The 17,696-nt window shown below is 46.1% G+C and overlaps 1 long non-coding RNA gene across 1 annotated transcript in view; it reads left to right on the forward strand.

The window, feature by feature from the left end:
* Nucleotides 1–15,721, forward strand: part of LOC110255465 (uncharacterized) — a 93,109-nt gene extending 77,388 nt beyond the window's left edge. The window contains exons 6-12 of the long non-coding RNA XR_014816789.1: nucleotides 4,964–5,159; nucleotides 7,942–8,168; nucleotides 8,610–8,898; nucleotides 9,725–9,909; nucleotides 10,425–10,660; nucleotides 12,924–13,182; nucleotides 13,626–15,721. This is a non-coding gene — a long non-coding RNA (uncharacterized LOC110255465). The remainder of the gene's footprint in view (nucleotides 1–4,963; nucleotides 5,160–7,941; nucleotides 8,169–8,609; nucleotides 8,899–9,724; nucleotides 9,910–10,424; nucleotides 10,661–12,923; nucleotides 13,183–13,625) is intronic.
* The last annotated feature ends 1,975 nt before the right edge of the window (nucleotides 15,722–17,696 follow it).

The raw sequence follows: 17,696 nt of genomic DNA on the forward strand, positions 1-17,696 counted from the left end.
GTTGGTGGCAGACATGTCACCCCTAAGCCAATTTGATGGCCATTGTGGGTCCTCGTGGACATATGGAACTTGTGAGGGGTAGGTAGGTAGCACAGGACCCTTCTGCTTTGTCATCAGTTCTGTTCCAGAAGTCGATTTGGTTACAGCTGGGCACAAATATCCTCAAACCACGACCACTCTGCCTTTGATTTATTGGAAAGAAGACCCTAGGTTCAGGTACCCTTTACTGTTCAGACCTATGTTTCCATGATGGGTCCAGCTGTAAAAATCACCCTGGAAAAACAAGACATTCCCAACATTTGTACATTCCAGTTTTTTGTCTGTCATGTCTGTCATCTGACCTGTCACAAAACCATAATTTGAAAAGATACATGTACCCCAATGTGTGCTGCAGCAGTATTTATGATAGCCAAGATATGGAAGACTTAATGTCCACCAACAGAGGATTGGATAAAGAAGTTGTAGTGCTTATATATAATGGACTATTACTCAGCCATAAACAAAGAATGAAATCATGCCATTTGAAGCAATATGTGTGGATCTAGAGATTCTCATACTAAGTAAAGTTAGACAGTGAAAGACAAACAAACAAAAAAAAGAAATAGAATCACAGATTTTACAGTCACCAAAGGGGACCAGTCAGGATTTGGAAGGGATGGACTAGGGGTTTGGGATTGGCATATGCACACTGAGGTATGTGGAATGATTTGCCAACAGGGACCTTCTGTATAGCACAGAGAACTCTACGCAGTATTCCATGATAATCCATGTGGGAAAAGATTCTGAAAGAGAATGGATGTGTGTACATGTAAACCGAATCACTCTGTTGTACAGAAGAAATAATCACAACCTTGTAAATCAACTCTACTTCAATAAAACTTTAAGAAATGAAGAAGAACAAAAACAGGAAAACCACCTGCAAATCTGGAAATGTTTTGCTCATGCCCTGCAAAGAGCAGGGGCTCATGGTTAAAGGATGCATGCCTGCAGATTTGGGGTGTGTGGCTTGATCCCTTGTGTCCTCACATCCTGCATGCTCCTGGGGCTTCACTGACTGTCCACTGTGCTCCAGGTGCTTGAGGGATAGAGAGGATGGGCAGGCTTCCTGAAATGCTGTATTAACGAGGATGAGATGCAGAGCATAGCACATCAGAGGCTAAGGAGCACATTAGAGAAAATGGACCTGGTGGAAGTGGACAACAGGGGTGTACTTTTTTGTTTGTTTGTTTGTTTTTAATTTAAAGCCATGGGAGCTGTTTCTGGAAGCCAGGGCTGTAATGCACATGAAGGAGGCATGTCAGGGCCTGGCAGGGACAGGCCTGTGCTCTGTATGCTCTGAGCCTGGCTCTCCATGCACCCTTTTCTCAGATGTTGGCACTGAGGCCCATGCTGCCTGAAGCCCATGAGCTTTCCAGGGCCCCAGCTCATCCTATATGGGAATGATGGCTGAGCAGAGCCCCCTGCAAGCAGACTTTCCTGCTGGGGCCTGTGCCTGATACCCATTCCCACTTTTGAACATGATGGCATATCCAATTCCATCCCTCTGCCTGTTTTCCCCATGTCCCTGCTGGGTTTGGAATCAGCACAGACACAGCTTCAGGAGGGGAAAAAGCAGTTCTTACTGGAGCAGAAGCTACTGTCAGCCAACTTCCACCCATCAGGGCAAAAAGAAGCCACTGAACCCCAGACCAACCCTCTTGCCCATCCTGACTGCTGACTTGGCCCTTACCCCTTCCCCCAAAGGCTAGGCTAATCCCTCTGCACTTCTCTGCTGCCACCCAGTCCTTCACAGTTACAGCCACCAGCTCTGCTCTAGGGGATCCAGAGTTGTAACTCTCATCACAGTCATCTGGGGTGTGTCTGAAGATAATGTCCATAATGAGGTCTCATCAGACCAACTGAATGACTTTTGGCACCAGTGTTTGTTTTGTTTTGTTTTGTTTTGTTTTTTTAGAGCTCCCAGGTAACTTCCCTCCATAGCCAGGATGAAGAAACACTTTTCTAGGGAATATACTTCACTGAAACTTGGTATCTAGTTGGAAATAATTATGTACATGCAACTGTATAACACAGTTAATACATTTTACATTTATATTATGTTATACTATATCATTATTATTCCTCCTATATAATGATATGTAATATATTTTAATGCTATGTAAATATTTGCATATTATGATTGTAATTGCATTATATAGTATATGCACACCATATAGTGTATAATTACACCAGGCACTTATTTTTTTCATTCATCAGTGGTGAATGTGGAGTGCAGGAACGTGTTAGTAGAAGTTGCAGCCAGGCTAAGTGCACCCTTCCCTTGGCCACAGCCCTTTCCACACTCAGCAGATTTTGCATGTCTATGATTGGGAAAACATGAAGCTGATATGACCAAGGCATTTGGCAGTGAGCATTCCTACGTGCTCTAAAATTTTAATTCAGAATTACAGTGGGGTGAACTTTGGAATTTTAGTTTAGTAAATAAAGTCCTCCCAGCTGGTTTGGACAATCTGCTGTTGGGATGTTTAACTGGGGCCCCCTCGTGGATGGTGTCAAGCAGGGGGAGGCAGAGGCCAGCATGGGGCTTGGGTGGTGGATCAGTGGTCAGGAACTCAAACTCATGACCTGTGGACCAAGGAGAGGAAAGGAGAAGCCTGGGTGGGTGGGAGAGCTGGTAGTGTTGAGTCTCCTGGTTCTGGGAGGAGCTGACACAAGGTCGTGATGGTTGAGGAGGTCTCTGTGGCTTGCTCCTGTCCCAAGGTGCTGCATGGCATCCCCAACAACACCAGGTTTTCCTGATGGTTACCATAAACCAGAAGTCTGGGTTTCCATGTGGAGCCTCCAGTCAGCCCCCATTCAGAATCATCTGTCAGACAAATAAAACAGGACCTGTGGGCTGCACGATCTTGACCCCTTTGCCCAGGGCAGTTGAGACCCTTTTGGCAATAAGGGAGTCCCTGACCCAGTCATGGTCTTGTCTTTCCCATGAGAATGTGCATTTCTGGAGTGGCTCCTGTGCTTTCCTGGGCTTTGTGTGTCTGGTGAATCACCTTGGAAGTCCAGGGACCTAGTGGCTGCATCCCAGGACTGACATGGCAGGCCAGGAAGAGGAACATTTCTGGGGGTGTTTGTTGTCCTTACATGAACTTGGAAATAAGTGGTCAAATTGGCCTTTCCAAATTAAATGCAAAGTTGGCACTGGCTGGGTTGTATCCTACCTGGAACCTTTCCAGGGCTGCCCCCAAAATGATACAGAGCAGGGGCCATGCACCCAAGCCACTGGGGTAGATGTGCAAATGAGCATCTTCCTTCCTTCTCTCTCCTTCCTCTCTCTCACCTCCCTCCCTCCACCCTCTCTGCCTTCCTTCTACTGGGAAATATTTCCAGCACAGAGAAAGCGATGCAAAGAGAACTATAAAGCAGACATCTGGCCCCAGCTTTGTCAGAGTTTGGTGTTCTGTCCCATGTGCTGGAACTGTCTTAAGGAAACCAAACATTACAAGTGGCATCATGGACCAGTGAACCCCTTTCTGCCACTCCAGAATTTAGGTTTGTTTCCCATCTGGTCATCACTCACATCATGCCTATAGTCAGTAGGATAAGCCGTCATCTCTCCAATCTTTGTGTAAATGACACCACATTCAAATCATCCTGCAAACCCCTTTCCCTTCCCAGGATTATGTTTGGAGTCCTCCGAGCAAAGCCAAGGTTCATTCATTCTCACAGCTTTTCAGTCTGTGGGAAGAAGAGATCATGCCTTGGCTGGGCAGACCCTGAACTTACGGGGTCCAAGGACAGTCCATTTTTGCAGGAAACAATGTTGGATATCTTTTCTGTGCACATGGTCTTGACCTCCTTAATAGAGTTCATGCAGAAGTGCAGTTACTGGCTTGGCCCATCCCCACCAGCTCCTAGGGTCACACAGGTGGGCTCTTATCCTCACCTTTCTGGACCCCTACCCATAAAGCTGGGGTGTTCCAGTGGATGGCCTGCTCCCAGAATTGTGTCTTACTAATAGCAAGTGGTCTGCAGTGACAGTCAGCCCCCGACCTAGGTCCTTGCTTGGGGACTTTCACTGGATATGATGGTGAAGATGATGCATTCACTGCCACCACAGGCTCCTGGAGAGTTGGGCCTCCTCCTTTAGCCTTCCCATGACTGTGGGTTCTGCTCAGTCCTGGGCTTGGATATTATCTCATTGCCAAACTTGGCCCTGTTTGCCGGGTCTATTTTTACATTATACCTATCATTGCTCTGTGTTTGAAGCAGAGGGGTTATTACAGTAGGAGACTGGTACCCTTCTGACCTGAAGTCTGCTTTCTTCCTTTTCTGCTGCTCTGTCTTCCAAGAAAAACAAAGGGAGATTTTTCTCTTACTTTAGAACTTTTCAAACTGCCCCAGAAGCCCTTCAGTTAATCCCTGTAAGCTGTGGTCATGGCCACAACTAGTTAGGGCTCCTTTGAAATGCCAGGTTTCCAGGCATAGGGACAGAGCTCTGAACAGAGCTCACAGGGTCCCCACTGGGTCCTAGTGGCCATCTTGCTTGGGCTCAGGAGGAGGTGGGAATGCCTAAAAGGTGTGTGAGTTACATAGATTGATCCCCAGTCTGTGACCAGGCCCACAGTCACAGGCACCTGCACCCAGATGCCTGTTTCTTTACACCCTCAGTTTCTTTCTTTTCTTTTTTTAAAATTAAAGTATAGTTGATTTACAATGTTTGTGCCAATTTCTACTGTACAGAAAAGTCACTCAGTTATACACATATGTACGTTCTTTATAAAAATATTTTTTTCCCATCACAGTCTATCCCAGGAGACTGGATATATAGTTCCCTGTTGTGTAAAGTAGGACCTCATTGCTTATCCATTCTAAATGTAGTATTTTGCATTTACTATGGACTGGAGGTTACTTTCTTTATGTTTGCATTTCCTCAATGTGTGTTTTCCTTCTCCCCTCCCTTTAGACACTAGCAGCCCCACAACCAGCGAGAAGAAGATGGCCCAGAGCTTCTCCAACTCCTCAGAGGAATCCGACTTGGATACCTCCATGGAAGAAACCATACATGATACTATCTGGGCCAGAGCGGAGAAGCCCAGCAGTGCCAGGAGAGCCTGGGCAACTCACCAGTGAACTTCCTCATCAAGAAGCTGCAGCAGATGGTGAGCCATCCCCTGGTCAAGCCTGACCTGAACTCGAGGTACCTCTGGTCAACCCCTGCTCAGCCAGTCATGCTCCAGTACCTACCCTACCCACCCTTTCCTGCTAATCCCTCTTCCCTTCCAGCATCAGGTGGCAGTGCCCAGACCACTCTGTTTACCAAGCACCTACTCCCTACCAGGGGAGGCCAAGCCTTGGGGGCACAGAAATCAGTCTTACAGAGGCCACATGCGCAGAGAATGTCTTAGCAGCACATGGGCCCTCAGTCCCCAGGTGGGCCCTGCCTCTTCCCCCTGTATCTCTGTGACCCCTGCTTCCTGGGGTGTGCAAGTTCTGTCTGGTGTGCCCTTCCCTGCACTGCCTGATGGTCACCTCCTGGTTGTCCCTTGAGGCCCAGGCATGATGTCATTTGCTGCCTTGCTTTCCTGAAGCTCTTGAGGCTGCTTCTTGCCTGCAGTCCCTCGAGCCCCCCCCCCCCCCACCATGCACTTGCTTGGTTCCTGTGGATCCTTCCTGCCAGGGCCACCTCTCCCACCCACCAAGTGTTGGCTTGTGGGGCATGGGCAGGGCTGGGGTCATGACCCTGCTGTGTGTGGCACTTTTGCAGTAGGCGCTCTGAATAGCTCACTGGAGGACCCAAGTGGGGCTCCCAGGCCCTGCCATCCCTGGGCTTTATATGGTGGTAAAGGGTGAAAAAGTAATCTGGGTGGGGGGTGCTTGTGAGGAGGGTTCTTCCCGGCCATGGTTCCTTTTTGGCAGGGCCTTGGAGGACCAAGAAGCCCTTCATCCTGTGGATGGCAGGTTACAGGGACATTCTGAAGCCTGGGTGGGCAGTGCCTGGCAGTAGAAAGATAGGACCAGGTATGGGGTGCAGTGTGGTGAGTGGACCCACTGGGTTGGGCTTGGATGGACTTCACTCCCCACCTCTGCTGCATGGAGTCCCTGCACAGGGTCTGGCTGGTGGATGCAGCATCTGGGCCCAGTGGGAAGCTGGGGTGTGTTGGCCCACAGTCAGGCCAAATGGGCACCTCTGGGTGGGAATCCTTGTCTCCTGGGATCAGGTAGGTGCTTGGGGTGTCAGGGCAGCTTTCTGCCACAGGACTATGTGGAGTGGGCTCTCCTCTGGTAGGCTCAGGTTCATCTCTTGACTTCTTAGTGCCTATATCCTTCAGTCCCCATGGGTCTTGGTGTGCCCATGAGGACCCCTCATTTCAGAGTCAGGTGGAAGGAAGTGGGAGATGTATGACTGGGATATGAGTGGCCAAGATGGGTGTAGACAGACTCTCAGGTGCTCCAGATGGATCCAGGGGCTCTGTCCAGCCTGTGTACTTGAAGGCCCTGATGGGGGAGGGGCTGCCATGAAGATCAGAGGGACTGGCAGGGAGGCCTGCTGCACCACCTCCTGGCCATTTGGCACAGGTGTGGCACTTGGCCTCTGACTGGAATCCATCTCCTAGAGTCTGGGGGTCTAGAGAGTTGGCTCTGCCTGAGGTCTCTGGAAGGGGCTCAAGCAGGGAAGCCCTGCTCCTGGCCTGCTCCCAGCCCTGCTCTCTGGGTAAGGGATCTCCCTGGGCTGAAAGTGCTGTCACCTGTCATTTAAGGGCAAGGTCATATGGCCCCACCTTTTAGGGGAAGCTCAGGCCTTGGGGCCACCCTGCAGCAAAGACATGGGAAGTGTGCATTCAGCTGTTCTTTCTTCCATGTCATCGAACAGTTTTATGAAAGTTACACGATTATTATAAAGACCTCAAGCTGTATGGGAAAGCACAGATGCCAGCACCAGAAGTGGTTGTCAGTAATGTTTCATGAACATTCCAGATGTGCCTCTCCAAAGGGTTACAGGTAATGGGTGGCCATGTACAGATAGAAATACGTGGGTAAGTGTGGGCTCAATGTACACACAATGTTAATAAATCAACAATAAGATGATGTGAATTGAACATAAAAGGAGAAAAAGTCAGTGTAGGAACTGCTGCACTTTAGTGATTTTTTTTTTGCCAGAAGAGATTCTTTCTGGATAAATCTGTAAAGTTAAAAGAAACAATGAATAAATACGGGAAGGCTAAATTCTTAATTTTTTTTATTATAATCTTTCCTCTTCTCTTATTGCTGTACAAAACTTAGCATTCTCTCCATGTATGGTTTGGGGTAGATTAATCTGATTGCTGTGATAAACAGGCCTCTAAACCTCAGGTACTTAACACAGAGGTTTCCTTTCTTGGTCCACTGGGGATTTGCAGGAATGAAGAGGTGGTGGTTCTGCTCCATGCAGCCATGAAGGGACACAGGCTGCATTGGTTGGGTAGCAGGGACATTCCCTGGACCCTGGAATCCTCCACAGTATCTCCTGTGTCTACCCAGAGGATGAGGGAGGGGAAAGAGAGAAGTCATGGATCACAACTGTCCTCCTACCTTCCCTCACATCCTCTAGAGGCTATTCTTGACCTGTGTTCCTGATCTGGGCTCCTGACCCAGGCACCTGACCCATGCACCTGACTGCATGCATCTAACCTATACTAACCCACCTAACCCATACTCTTGACCCAGGCAACTGACCCATGAACCTGACCCATACTAACCTACCTAACCCATACTCTTGACCCAGGCTCTTGACCCATGCTTTTGACAGAATTCCCCTGACCCATGCTGCTGACCATATGCACCTGACCTATGCTTCTGACTTTCAGAGACTGAGGAATATAGTTTAGCTTTTGTTCCAAGAAAGAAAATGTCACTATCAGTGTGTACACAGGCATCTACTGTGTGGCCTTTATTTCTCATCAGAGAACAAAGAGAAAGACCCACATACCGTTGGCTCTTCAAATCGGTGTGGTTCATGCAATGAAATAATGCTCCAAAGAAGGGGAAAATCCTCCACAAGGAACAGAGAACCCCATTGATCCAGGAAATGTGAAGTGTCCATTTCCACTGGTGCTCTGTATCTTCTCTGTGGCTTCTGAAGGAGGTGGGCAGAGAGATGAATGGATTCATGTATAAGCATTATCACCAAGGTGAGTTTCAGTGAGTGAAACAAGAGAGGCATTAGGTATGGATTTGTTTTCATACAAAATGAGTCACCATGTGCATGTCAATGGCTTCCATTTCAAAAAAGTCATTCTTGTTGCCTCTTGTGCGAAAGAAGTGTGGAAAGGCTTGCTGTGCAATTTCCCTGGTTGATTTTTCAGAAGATTCATGAAAGAATAGCTAATAGTTTTACATTCTTGACCTTTTTCTTTTCATGGGCAATAGATCCCCACAGTTCAAAGGTCCAAAAATGGAGTTTGAAGAAAAAAGTCCTAGCTATCAGCAATTAGTTGCACTGGTACCATTTTTAGTCACATTTCCTAGATAGAGATGTCATTTTTGCCTATTGAAGGACATACATATGTCTTAAGTTTAAGGAGGTCTAGGAAGTGGTCTAATATATGCTTTCATTTCCTTTCCCAACAAAGGTCATCATGTCCTCCAAGTGGCTTGTGGTTTTGGCTTGATAACCTCTAAAGAAAAGGATTGTTCCATAACCAAATAATTACACAGCCCAGAAGCAAATACATGCTTGGGGTTTAGGCATCCTGGCGAGCCGCTTGCAGGCTGACTTGTGTGTCTATACTGATGGAGCTTGGACTCCAGGTGGCCTTGGTCAGAGGACACTCAGGGGATGAAGGGCTGTGGCTGGGTGTACCCCTCAGCTCAAAAGGCCTTGCATGCCAATGGCAAGATCCAGATGTTTCCACCTCTCAGGTATGCATACCCATCCAAGCTCCACCACCTGCTCCCTTGATGTATGACATCGCCCATGTGCACCTGGCTGATCCTCAGTATCTCTGTGTGGACAGCAGGGACAGTCACAATCTCAGCCTCACAGGGGCATGCATGAGAACATGATTACAGACAATATAACAGGACAGCAATGCCAGATCTGAGCTGTGTCCATGAACCAAGGAACAGGTCCCAGCAATGCTGGATCCTTGGCCTACTGAATGACACCAAGGAATGACCCCATGCCCTTGTGTTTACTAGTCAGCTTCCCTTCTGCGGAGCCATGATGGGAACTCCTGTGGCACAGGTTTGGAAGGCCTCTTGACTAGGATCTTCCAGATGACATGTTCGGACAAAGCACAGACAATGCCAAGGTGTGAGGTGGCGGGGAGTATCCTGCTTCTTAGGCACTGCACTTTGAGAGACTAGGTTTTGGTGTTTGGGGTTGACAGACAGGCCATCTGTCATCTCTTTCTGGCATTGCCAAACACTGGTTCTATGATCCCAGGACAGGGTAACTTCCCCCAGCCTCAGGTTCCCCATGTGACCCGTGGGAACCATTGGAATACACAGATGGCTATGGGTCCAGTAACCAAACCCATTTGGTGGGAGGAAGCAGGCCCTTCCCAGCACCACAGGCACCACAGCTCTGCCTCTGACCATGGGCCCCAACGGACCTGACGGAACTCTGCCATGCAAACACACAGGTGCCTGGCAACCAGTGCAGATGACCATTAGGGTGGAGGGAGTGGGAGGCCCACCAGGTTCTAGAAGGCCCTTCTCTCTTATTCCTGTGCTTCCTGCTCAGGGATCTCACAGAAGCACTGCCTTTGTGGAGCGCCAAGGGCTGATGGAAACCAGGAGCTGGATGTGGCAACAGGCAAACTTTGATGGTCAGGCAGTGTCCTGGCTCTTCTGGGTGTCGTTTTTCCAACTGGAAAATGATCTGACTGGTGGTAAAACCGTCAGACTTAGATGATTTCAACTTGTAAGGTGATCTTTTTTGTTTGTTTGTTTCAAGAAATTCATACCTTCATAAAATCCTTTCAAATATTAGAGAAGGGGAGGTCATCAAAGCAGAAGGCCCCTTGTGCCTCAGCAGTAATGGACCCATTAATGTCCATGAGGAAGCAGGATTGAACTCTGGCCTTGCTCAGTGGGTTAAGGATCCGTGAGCTGTGGATTAGTTGGTAGACCCATCGCGGATTGTGGGTGGCCAAGGCCATGGTGGTGGCATAGGCCAGCAGGAGAAGGTCTGATTGACCACCAGCCTAGCAACTTCTCCATGCTGTGTTTGGGGCCAGAAAATAAAGATAAAATCTACCTTTCTAAAAAATCTAAAAGATACACATTGCCTCCTGTTATTACTGAGGCACTGAAGTAACGAATCTTCGCATCTTTGCCCAGGGCATACGTTACTAAGTCGATTTTAACTGAAGCATGATATCCATAGAATTCCTATAAAGATGTACACAGGGATCTACCGTGTGACCTTTATTTCTCATCAGAGAATGAAGAGAAAGACCCATTCCCTGCTAGCTCTGGAAAGAGTTGCGGTTCATGCAATGAAATAATGATGAAAAGAAGGGGAAAATCCTCCATAAGGAAGAGAGAACACCATTGCTCCTGGAAAAGTGAGGTGTCCATCTGCACGGGGGCTCTGTATCTTCTGTGTGGCTTCTGAAGTAGGTGGTAGAGAGATGGATCGACTCATGCATAAGCATTACCACAGAGGGGAGTGACGGTGAGTGAAACAAGAGAGGCATTAAATATGCACAGGTTTTCATATAAAATGAGTGACCATGGGAATGTCAATGGATTCCATTTCAAAAAAGAACTCCCTGTTGCCTTTTGTGTGAAAGACTTGTGGATAGGCTTCCTGTGCAATTTACCTGGTTGAGTTTTCAGAAGTTTCATGAAAGAACAGCCAATAGTTTTAAAATCTTGACCTTTTTCTTTTCATGGCCAATAGATCCCCATAGTTCAAAAGTCCAAAAACGGAGTTTGAAGACAAAAGCCCTACCTGCCATCACTGAGTAGCACTGCAACCATTTTTCATCACATTTCTTGATAGAGAGGTCATTTTGGCCTATTGAAGGAAATGCATATGTCTTAAGTTTAAGGAGGTCTAGGAAGTGGTCTAATATATGCTTTCATTTCCTTTCCAACCAAAGGCAGGCTCGTCATCCAACCGGATTTTTGGTTTTTGCTTCAAAACCTCTAAAGTAAAGGACTGTTCCATAAAAAAAGAATGACGCAACACAGAACTGAAAGCATACGTGGGGTTTAGGCCACCTGGTGAACCGCTGGCAAGCCGACTTGTGTGTCTATGCCAATGGAGCTTGGACTCCAGGTGGCCTTGGTCAGAGGACACCCATAGGATGAAGGGCTGTGGGTACCCCTCAGCTCAAACTGCCTTGCATGGCAATGGCAAGATCCAGACTTTTCCACCTCTCTGGTCTGGGGACCAATCCAAGCTCCACCATCTGTTTCCTTGATGTATGACATCACACATGTTCACCTGGCTGAGCCTCAGTCTGCCGTTCTGTACAACAGGGACAGTCGCACTCTCAGCTCCCAGGGGCTTGCATGAGAACATGATTATGGACAATACAGGGACAGCGATGCCAGACCTGAGGAGTGTCCATGACCTAAATAACAAGTCCCAGCAATGCTGGATCCTCAGCCTACTGAACGAAGCCAAGGAATGACCCCATGCCCTCGAGGTTACTAGGCAGTTTCCCTTCTGCTGAGCCATGATGGGAACTCTTGTGTCAAATGTTTGGAAAACTTTTATTGGGATGTTCCAAATTACCTGTGTGTATCAAATCACAGACCACCCCAAGGTGTGAGGTGGTGGGGATTATCCTGCTTCTTAGGTTACCCACTTGGAGAAAGTGGGTTTGGAGTGTGGTGTCCAGAGACAGGCTTTTGGCGGTCTCCTTCAGGACTTGCCAACCAACAGTTCCATGATCCCAGGACAGGGTAACTTCCCCCAGCCTCAGGTTACCCATGCGACCTGTGGGAACCATTGGAATACACAGATGGCTTTGGGACTGACAGCCAAACCCATTTGGTGGGAGGAAGTAGGCCCTTCCCAGCACCACAGGCACCACAGCTCTGCCTCTGACCATAGGCCACAACAGACCCCACGAACACTGCCACCCAAACACACAGGTGCCTGGAAACCAGGGCAGATGGCCGTTAGGGCTGAGGGTGTGGGAGGCCCACCACGTTCTAGAAGGCCCTCCTCTCTGATTCCTGTGCTTCCTGCTCAGGGATCTCACCAGAGCACTGCCTTTGGGGAGTTCCAAGGGCTGATAGATGCCTGAAGCTGAATGTGGCAATGGGTGAACCTTGATGGTCAGGCAGTGCCCTGGCTCTTCTGGGTGTCATTTGTCCCATCTGGAAAATGATCTGGCTGGTGGCAAGACAGTAAAAATCAGACATTGTCAACCTGTAGGGTGCATCTTTTTTTTAAAGAAAATCATACATTCATAAAATACACTTTCAGAAATTCCAGAAAGGGAGGTCATCATAGCAGAGGGCCCCTTGTGGCTCAGCAGTAATGGACCAACTTAAAATACATGAGGAAACAGGTTTGAATACTGGCCTTGCTCAGTTTTTTAAGGATCCGTGAGCTCTGGATTAGGTGGTAGACGCATCTCATATCATGGGTGGACAAGGCCATGGCTGTGGCGAAGGCCAGCATGTGTAGTTCTGATTGACCACCCTCATAGGAAACTCTCAATGCTATGTGTGGGACCCCCAAATATCAAGATGAAATCTCCTTTATTTTTAAAAAAGATACACCAGGCCTGCTGTTATTATTTTTTATTTTATTTTATTTTATTTTTTTATTTTTTATTTTTTCCCACTGTACAGCAAGGGGGTCGTTATTATTGAGGCATTGAATGCATCTTTGAATCTTTGCCCAGGGCATACATTAGTATATTCATTGTATCCAAAGAATGATATCCATTGAAATTCTATTACCATGTACACAGGGATCTACTGTGTGGCCTATATTTCTCATCAGAGAAACAAGAGGGAGACACACTCCCCACTGGCTCTTGAAATCATTGTGGTTCATGCAATGAAATACTACTGAGAAGAAGGTGAAAATCCTCCAACAGGAACAGAGAACATCATTGCTCCTGGAAAAGTGAAGTGTCAGTCTGCACGGGTGCTCTGTATCTTCTGTGTGGCTTCTGAAGGAGGTGGGCAAAGAGATGGATGGGCTCATGCATAAGCATTATCTCTGAGGTGAGTCATGGTGAGTGAAACAAGAGAGGTGTTAGGTATGGACAGGTTTTCACATAAAATTAGTGCCCATGGGCATGTCAATGGTTACCAGTTAAAAAAAGAAATTCATGTGGCCTGTTGTTGGAAAGAATGTGGAGAGGGTTGCTGTGCCATTTACCTGGTTGAGTTTTCAGAAGATGCATGAAAGTACAGCAAATGTTTTTACATTTTTGAACTTTTTCTTTCACGAGCAATAGATCCCCATAGTTCAAATGTCAAAAAATGAAGTTTGAAGACAAAGGCCCTACCTTCCAGCCCTGAGTAGCACTGGTACCATTTTTTTGTCGCATTTCCCAAATAGAGAGTACGTTTTGGCCTATTGAAAGAAATACAATGTCATAAGCTTAAGGAGGTCAAAGCAGTGGTCTAATATATGCTTTCATTTCCCTTCCCACCAATGGCAGTCTCTTTCTCCAACCAGAATTTGAGTTTTGGCTTGATAAACTCTAACACGATGGAGGATAATGTGAGACAAAGAATGTATGTATATGGATGATGGGGTCACTTTTCTTACAGCAGAAATTGATGAACATTGTAAATCAACTATAATAAAACCTTATTTAAAAATCTACAGCAGAATTAAAAAATATCTACAGCAGAATTTTTAGGCTGATGCCCCTGTCCCCAACTACCTGGTGTGGTCTAGGAGAGGTGGCCACTGGGGGTTGTCACTCCCTCCCCGTGGTACTTGGGCATGTGTGGGACAACTTTGAGCCTCAGTGTCCCCTCCTGTTTAATGGAAGCAGCCACCCTGCATTTAATAAATGTCCCCAGGTCCCCAGGTGTCTGGGGTCTATGCTCTGTACTGGGCCTGGTTTCTTTGGAGCAGGTCTTGCCCCTTTGTTCCAATCCAGGAACACTTGTGAAAGCAACCAATCATGGACCTCACTCTCCTGCAAGTCTCAGAGCAGGCTGGACCAATGTGGGACTTCCTGTGAGCTTACAGATGGAGGGATAGAAGCCAAGGAGAGGCCACAAAGCTGGCTTTTCCCCCACCATCCCTTGCCTGGACCCCCCTTCCACCTGAGCAGCTTGGCCCAGGGAAGCCCTCGCCCTCCTGGACTGCACACGTCCTTTATTAAGGAGGCATAGCTTAAAACACGGTCATGTGAGGCAAATGGGATAACCACTACACTACAGAAACCCTGCCCACATGAACAAAAGAAAAGTCAACAACCATATGATCATCTCAATAGATGCAGACAAAGCATTTGACAAAGTCCAACATCCATTCATGATGAAAACTCACCAAAGTGGGTATAGAGGGAACATTCCTGAACATAATCAAAGCCATTTATGACAAACCCACAGTGAATATAATACTCAATGTAGAAAAACTGAAAGCCTTCTCACTCAAATCTGGAACAAGATAGGGATGCCCACTCTCACCACTGCTCTTCAACAGAGTTTTGGAAGTCCTAGCCACAGCAATTAGACAAACAAAAGAAATAAGAGGCATCCAAAGAGGAAGAGAAGAGAGAAAACTCACTGGATGCAGACGACATGATACTACACATAGAAAACCCTAAGGACTCAACCCAAAAACTACATGAACTGATTAATAAATTCAGCAAAGTAGCAGGATATAGGATTAACATTCAGAAATCAGTCCCATTTCTGTATACCAACAATGAAATGTTAGAAGAGGAGTACAAAGTTATAATACCTTTTTAAGTGGCACCTCAAAAAAATCAAATACCTTGGAATACACCTGACCAAGGAGGTAAAGGACCTATATGCTGAGAACTATAAAACTTTAATCAAACACATTAAAGAAGATATAAAGAAATGGAAAGATATTCCATGTTCATGGATTGGAAAAATCAATATTGTAAAAATGGCCATACTACCCAAAGCAATCTACAGACTCAATGCAATCCCTATCAAATGACCCATGACATTTTTCACAGAACTAGAACAAACCATCCAAAAATGTATATGGAACCACAAAAGACCCATAATCACCAAAGCAATCCTGAGAAACAAAAACCAAGCTGGGGACACAACTCTCCCAGACTTCAAGCAATATTCCAATACCACAGTCATCAAAACAGTGTGGTACTGGGATCAAAACCAAGGGAACAGAATAGAGAACTCGGAAATAAACCCTGACACCTATGGTCAATTAATCCTTGACAAGGGAGGCAAGACATAAAATGGGAAAAAGAAAGTCTATTCAGCAAGCATTGCTGAGAAACCTGGACCGCTGCATGCAAAGCAATGAAACGAGAACACACCCTCACACCATGCACAAAAATAAACTCAAAATGGGTGAAAGACTTAAATAGGACACCATCAAAGACTTAAACAGGACACCATCAAACTCCTAGAAGAGAACATAGACAAAACACTCTCTGACATCAACATTATGAATATTTTCTCAGGTCAGTCTCTCAAAGCAATAGAAATTAGAGCAAAAATTAACCCATGGGACCTCATCAAACTGAAAAGCTTTTGCACAGCAAAGGAATCCAAAAAGAAAACAAAAAGACAACTTACAGAATGGGAGAAAATCATTTCAAAAGATGCAACGGACAAGGGCTTAATCTCTAGAAGATATAATCAACTTATACAACTCAACATCAAAAAAGCCAATCACCCAATAGAAAAATGGGCAAAAGACCCGAATAGACTGTTCTCCAAGGAAGATACACAGATGGCCTACAAGCACATGAAAAAATGCTCAACATCACTGATTATAAGAGAAATGCAAACCCAAACTACCATGAGATACCACCTCCCACCTGTCAGAATGGCCATCATCAATAATTCCACAAAGAACAAATGCTGGAGGGAGTGTCGAGAAAAGGGAACCCTCCTGCACTGTTGGTGGGAATGTAAACTGGTACGGCCACTATGGAGAACAGTCTGGAGATACCTTAGAAATCCATACATAGAACTTCCATATGACCCTGCAATCCCACTCTTGGGCATATATCCAGACAAAAAGTTTCCTTGAAAAAGACACATGCACCCCCACATGTTCATTGAAACACTAGTCACAATATCCAAGACATGGAAACAACCCAAATGTACATGGACAGATGATTGGATTAGGAAGATGTGGTTTATATATGCAGAATGGAATACTACTCAGCCATAAAAAGAACGACATAATGCCATCTACAGCAACATGGATGGAAGTAGAGATTCTCATCCTGAGTGAAATAAGTCAGAAAGACAAAGACATATACCATATCACTTATAACTGGAATCTAATATACAGCACAAATGAACCTTTCCACAGAAAAGAAAATCGCAGACTTGGAGAATAGACTTGTGCCCGCCAAGGGGGGTGGGTGGGAGAGATCGGGAGCTTGGGATTATTGGATACAACTTGGGATGGACTTACAATGAGATCCTGCTGAGTAGCATTGAGGACTATGTCTAGATACTTTTACTGCAACAGAACAAAGGGTGGAAAAAAATGTATACATGTAAGTGTAACTTGGTCCCCATGTTCTACAGCGAAAAAAAAATTGAATTAGAAGAATTAATGTAAAAAAAAAAAAAACCTGCTGTCGTGGATCTTACCTGAAGTCCTCTATTCCCCGAAAAAGGTATTTTTTCTTCATTTTCCTCGGGCAGGGAGAGTCTCCATAACAGTCTGCATGATGTGGAGGACCCCAAGACAGCAGCCCAAGGAGGACAGGCACTCTCGCAAGACAGCTGGAATCTGGGTCTTCAGCTTCACTCTGGTGCCACAGGGGCTTCTGGGAGTCCTCCATCTTGCAGACAGTTAATGGCCAGGCAGCTGCTCTCTCCTGGATCTGAAGGCGTCCCTGGGAGCAGAGTGATGTTGGGTAGGAGAATCCTGTATGGGAAGCTCAAAGAAGGTAAGCAGGGTGTCAGGGAACCCCTTGCAGAAGACCACATACTCCTTGGGGTACTTGGCAGCTGCTGTGTGGCCACGGACTCAGTGCCATCCCTCAGTGTGGTGTGTGGAGCCGAGGTTGATGGCAGAAACCTGTGGCGGGAAGGATGGTCATGAGCAGGTGAGGCCAGGGGCCAAGTGACTGCTGGGCTAACACTTACACAACTCGCAGCCCCTTCTAATTTTTCAGTTTCCACGTGGAAGATTATGGGATTTGGCAGCTTTCAAAATTGTTTTTAAAATCCCCTTACCTATATCTATATTTATATATATATGTGTATCTGTATCTGGAACTTACTAGTTCTGTTTATATTGTGTATATAATAGTAGTTATCATAGACTGTTTTTTATATTCCAGAAACTATTTTTATCTTATTTATTTTTTTAATTAAAAAATTTAATATATAAAAAAATCAGTTTAAACATTTCCCTCCATCTTCCCATATGGATAATTGCAATAATTAGAAATTGGGGTATATTGTAATATTATTTTATGTGAAATCTTAGTGAAAAAGTTCCCCTTTCCTCCAGTCTTGACCTAAAACCAAGGTGGCTTTTTTTTTTGGTATAATGATCAGAGCAATCTAATTTCACAGGATTT

This window comes from Sus scrofa, chromosome 9 (genome assembly GCF_054392235.1).
Source record: "Sus scrofa isolate SSC_HxYL_T2T_F1_AM1 chromosome 9, Sscrofa_HxYL_maternal_Yorkshire_Landrace_v2.0, whole genome shotgun sequence".
Lineage (NCBI taxonomy): Eukaryota > Metazoa > Chordata > Mammalia > Artiodactyla > Suidae > Sus > Sus scrofa.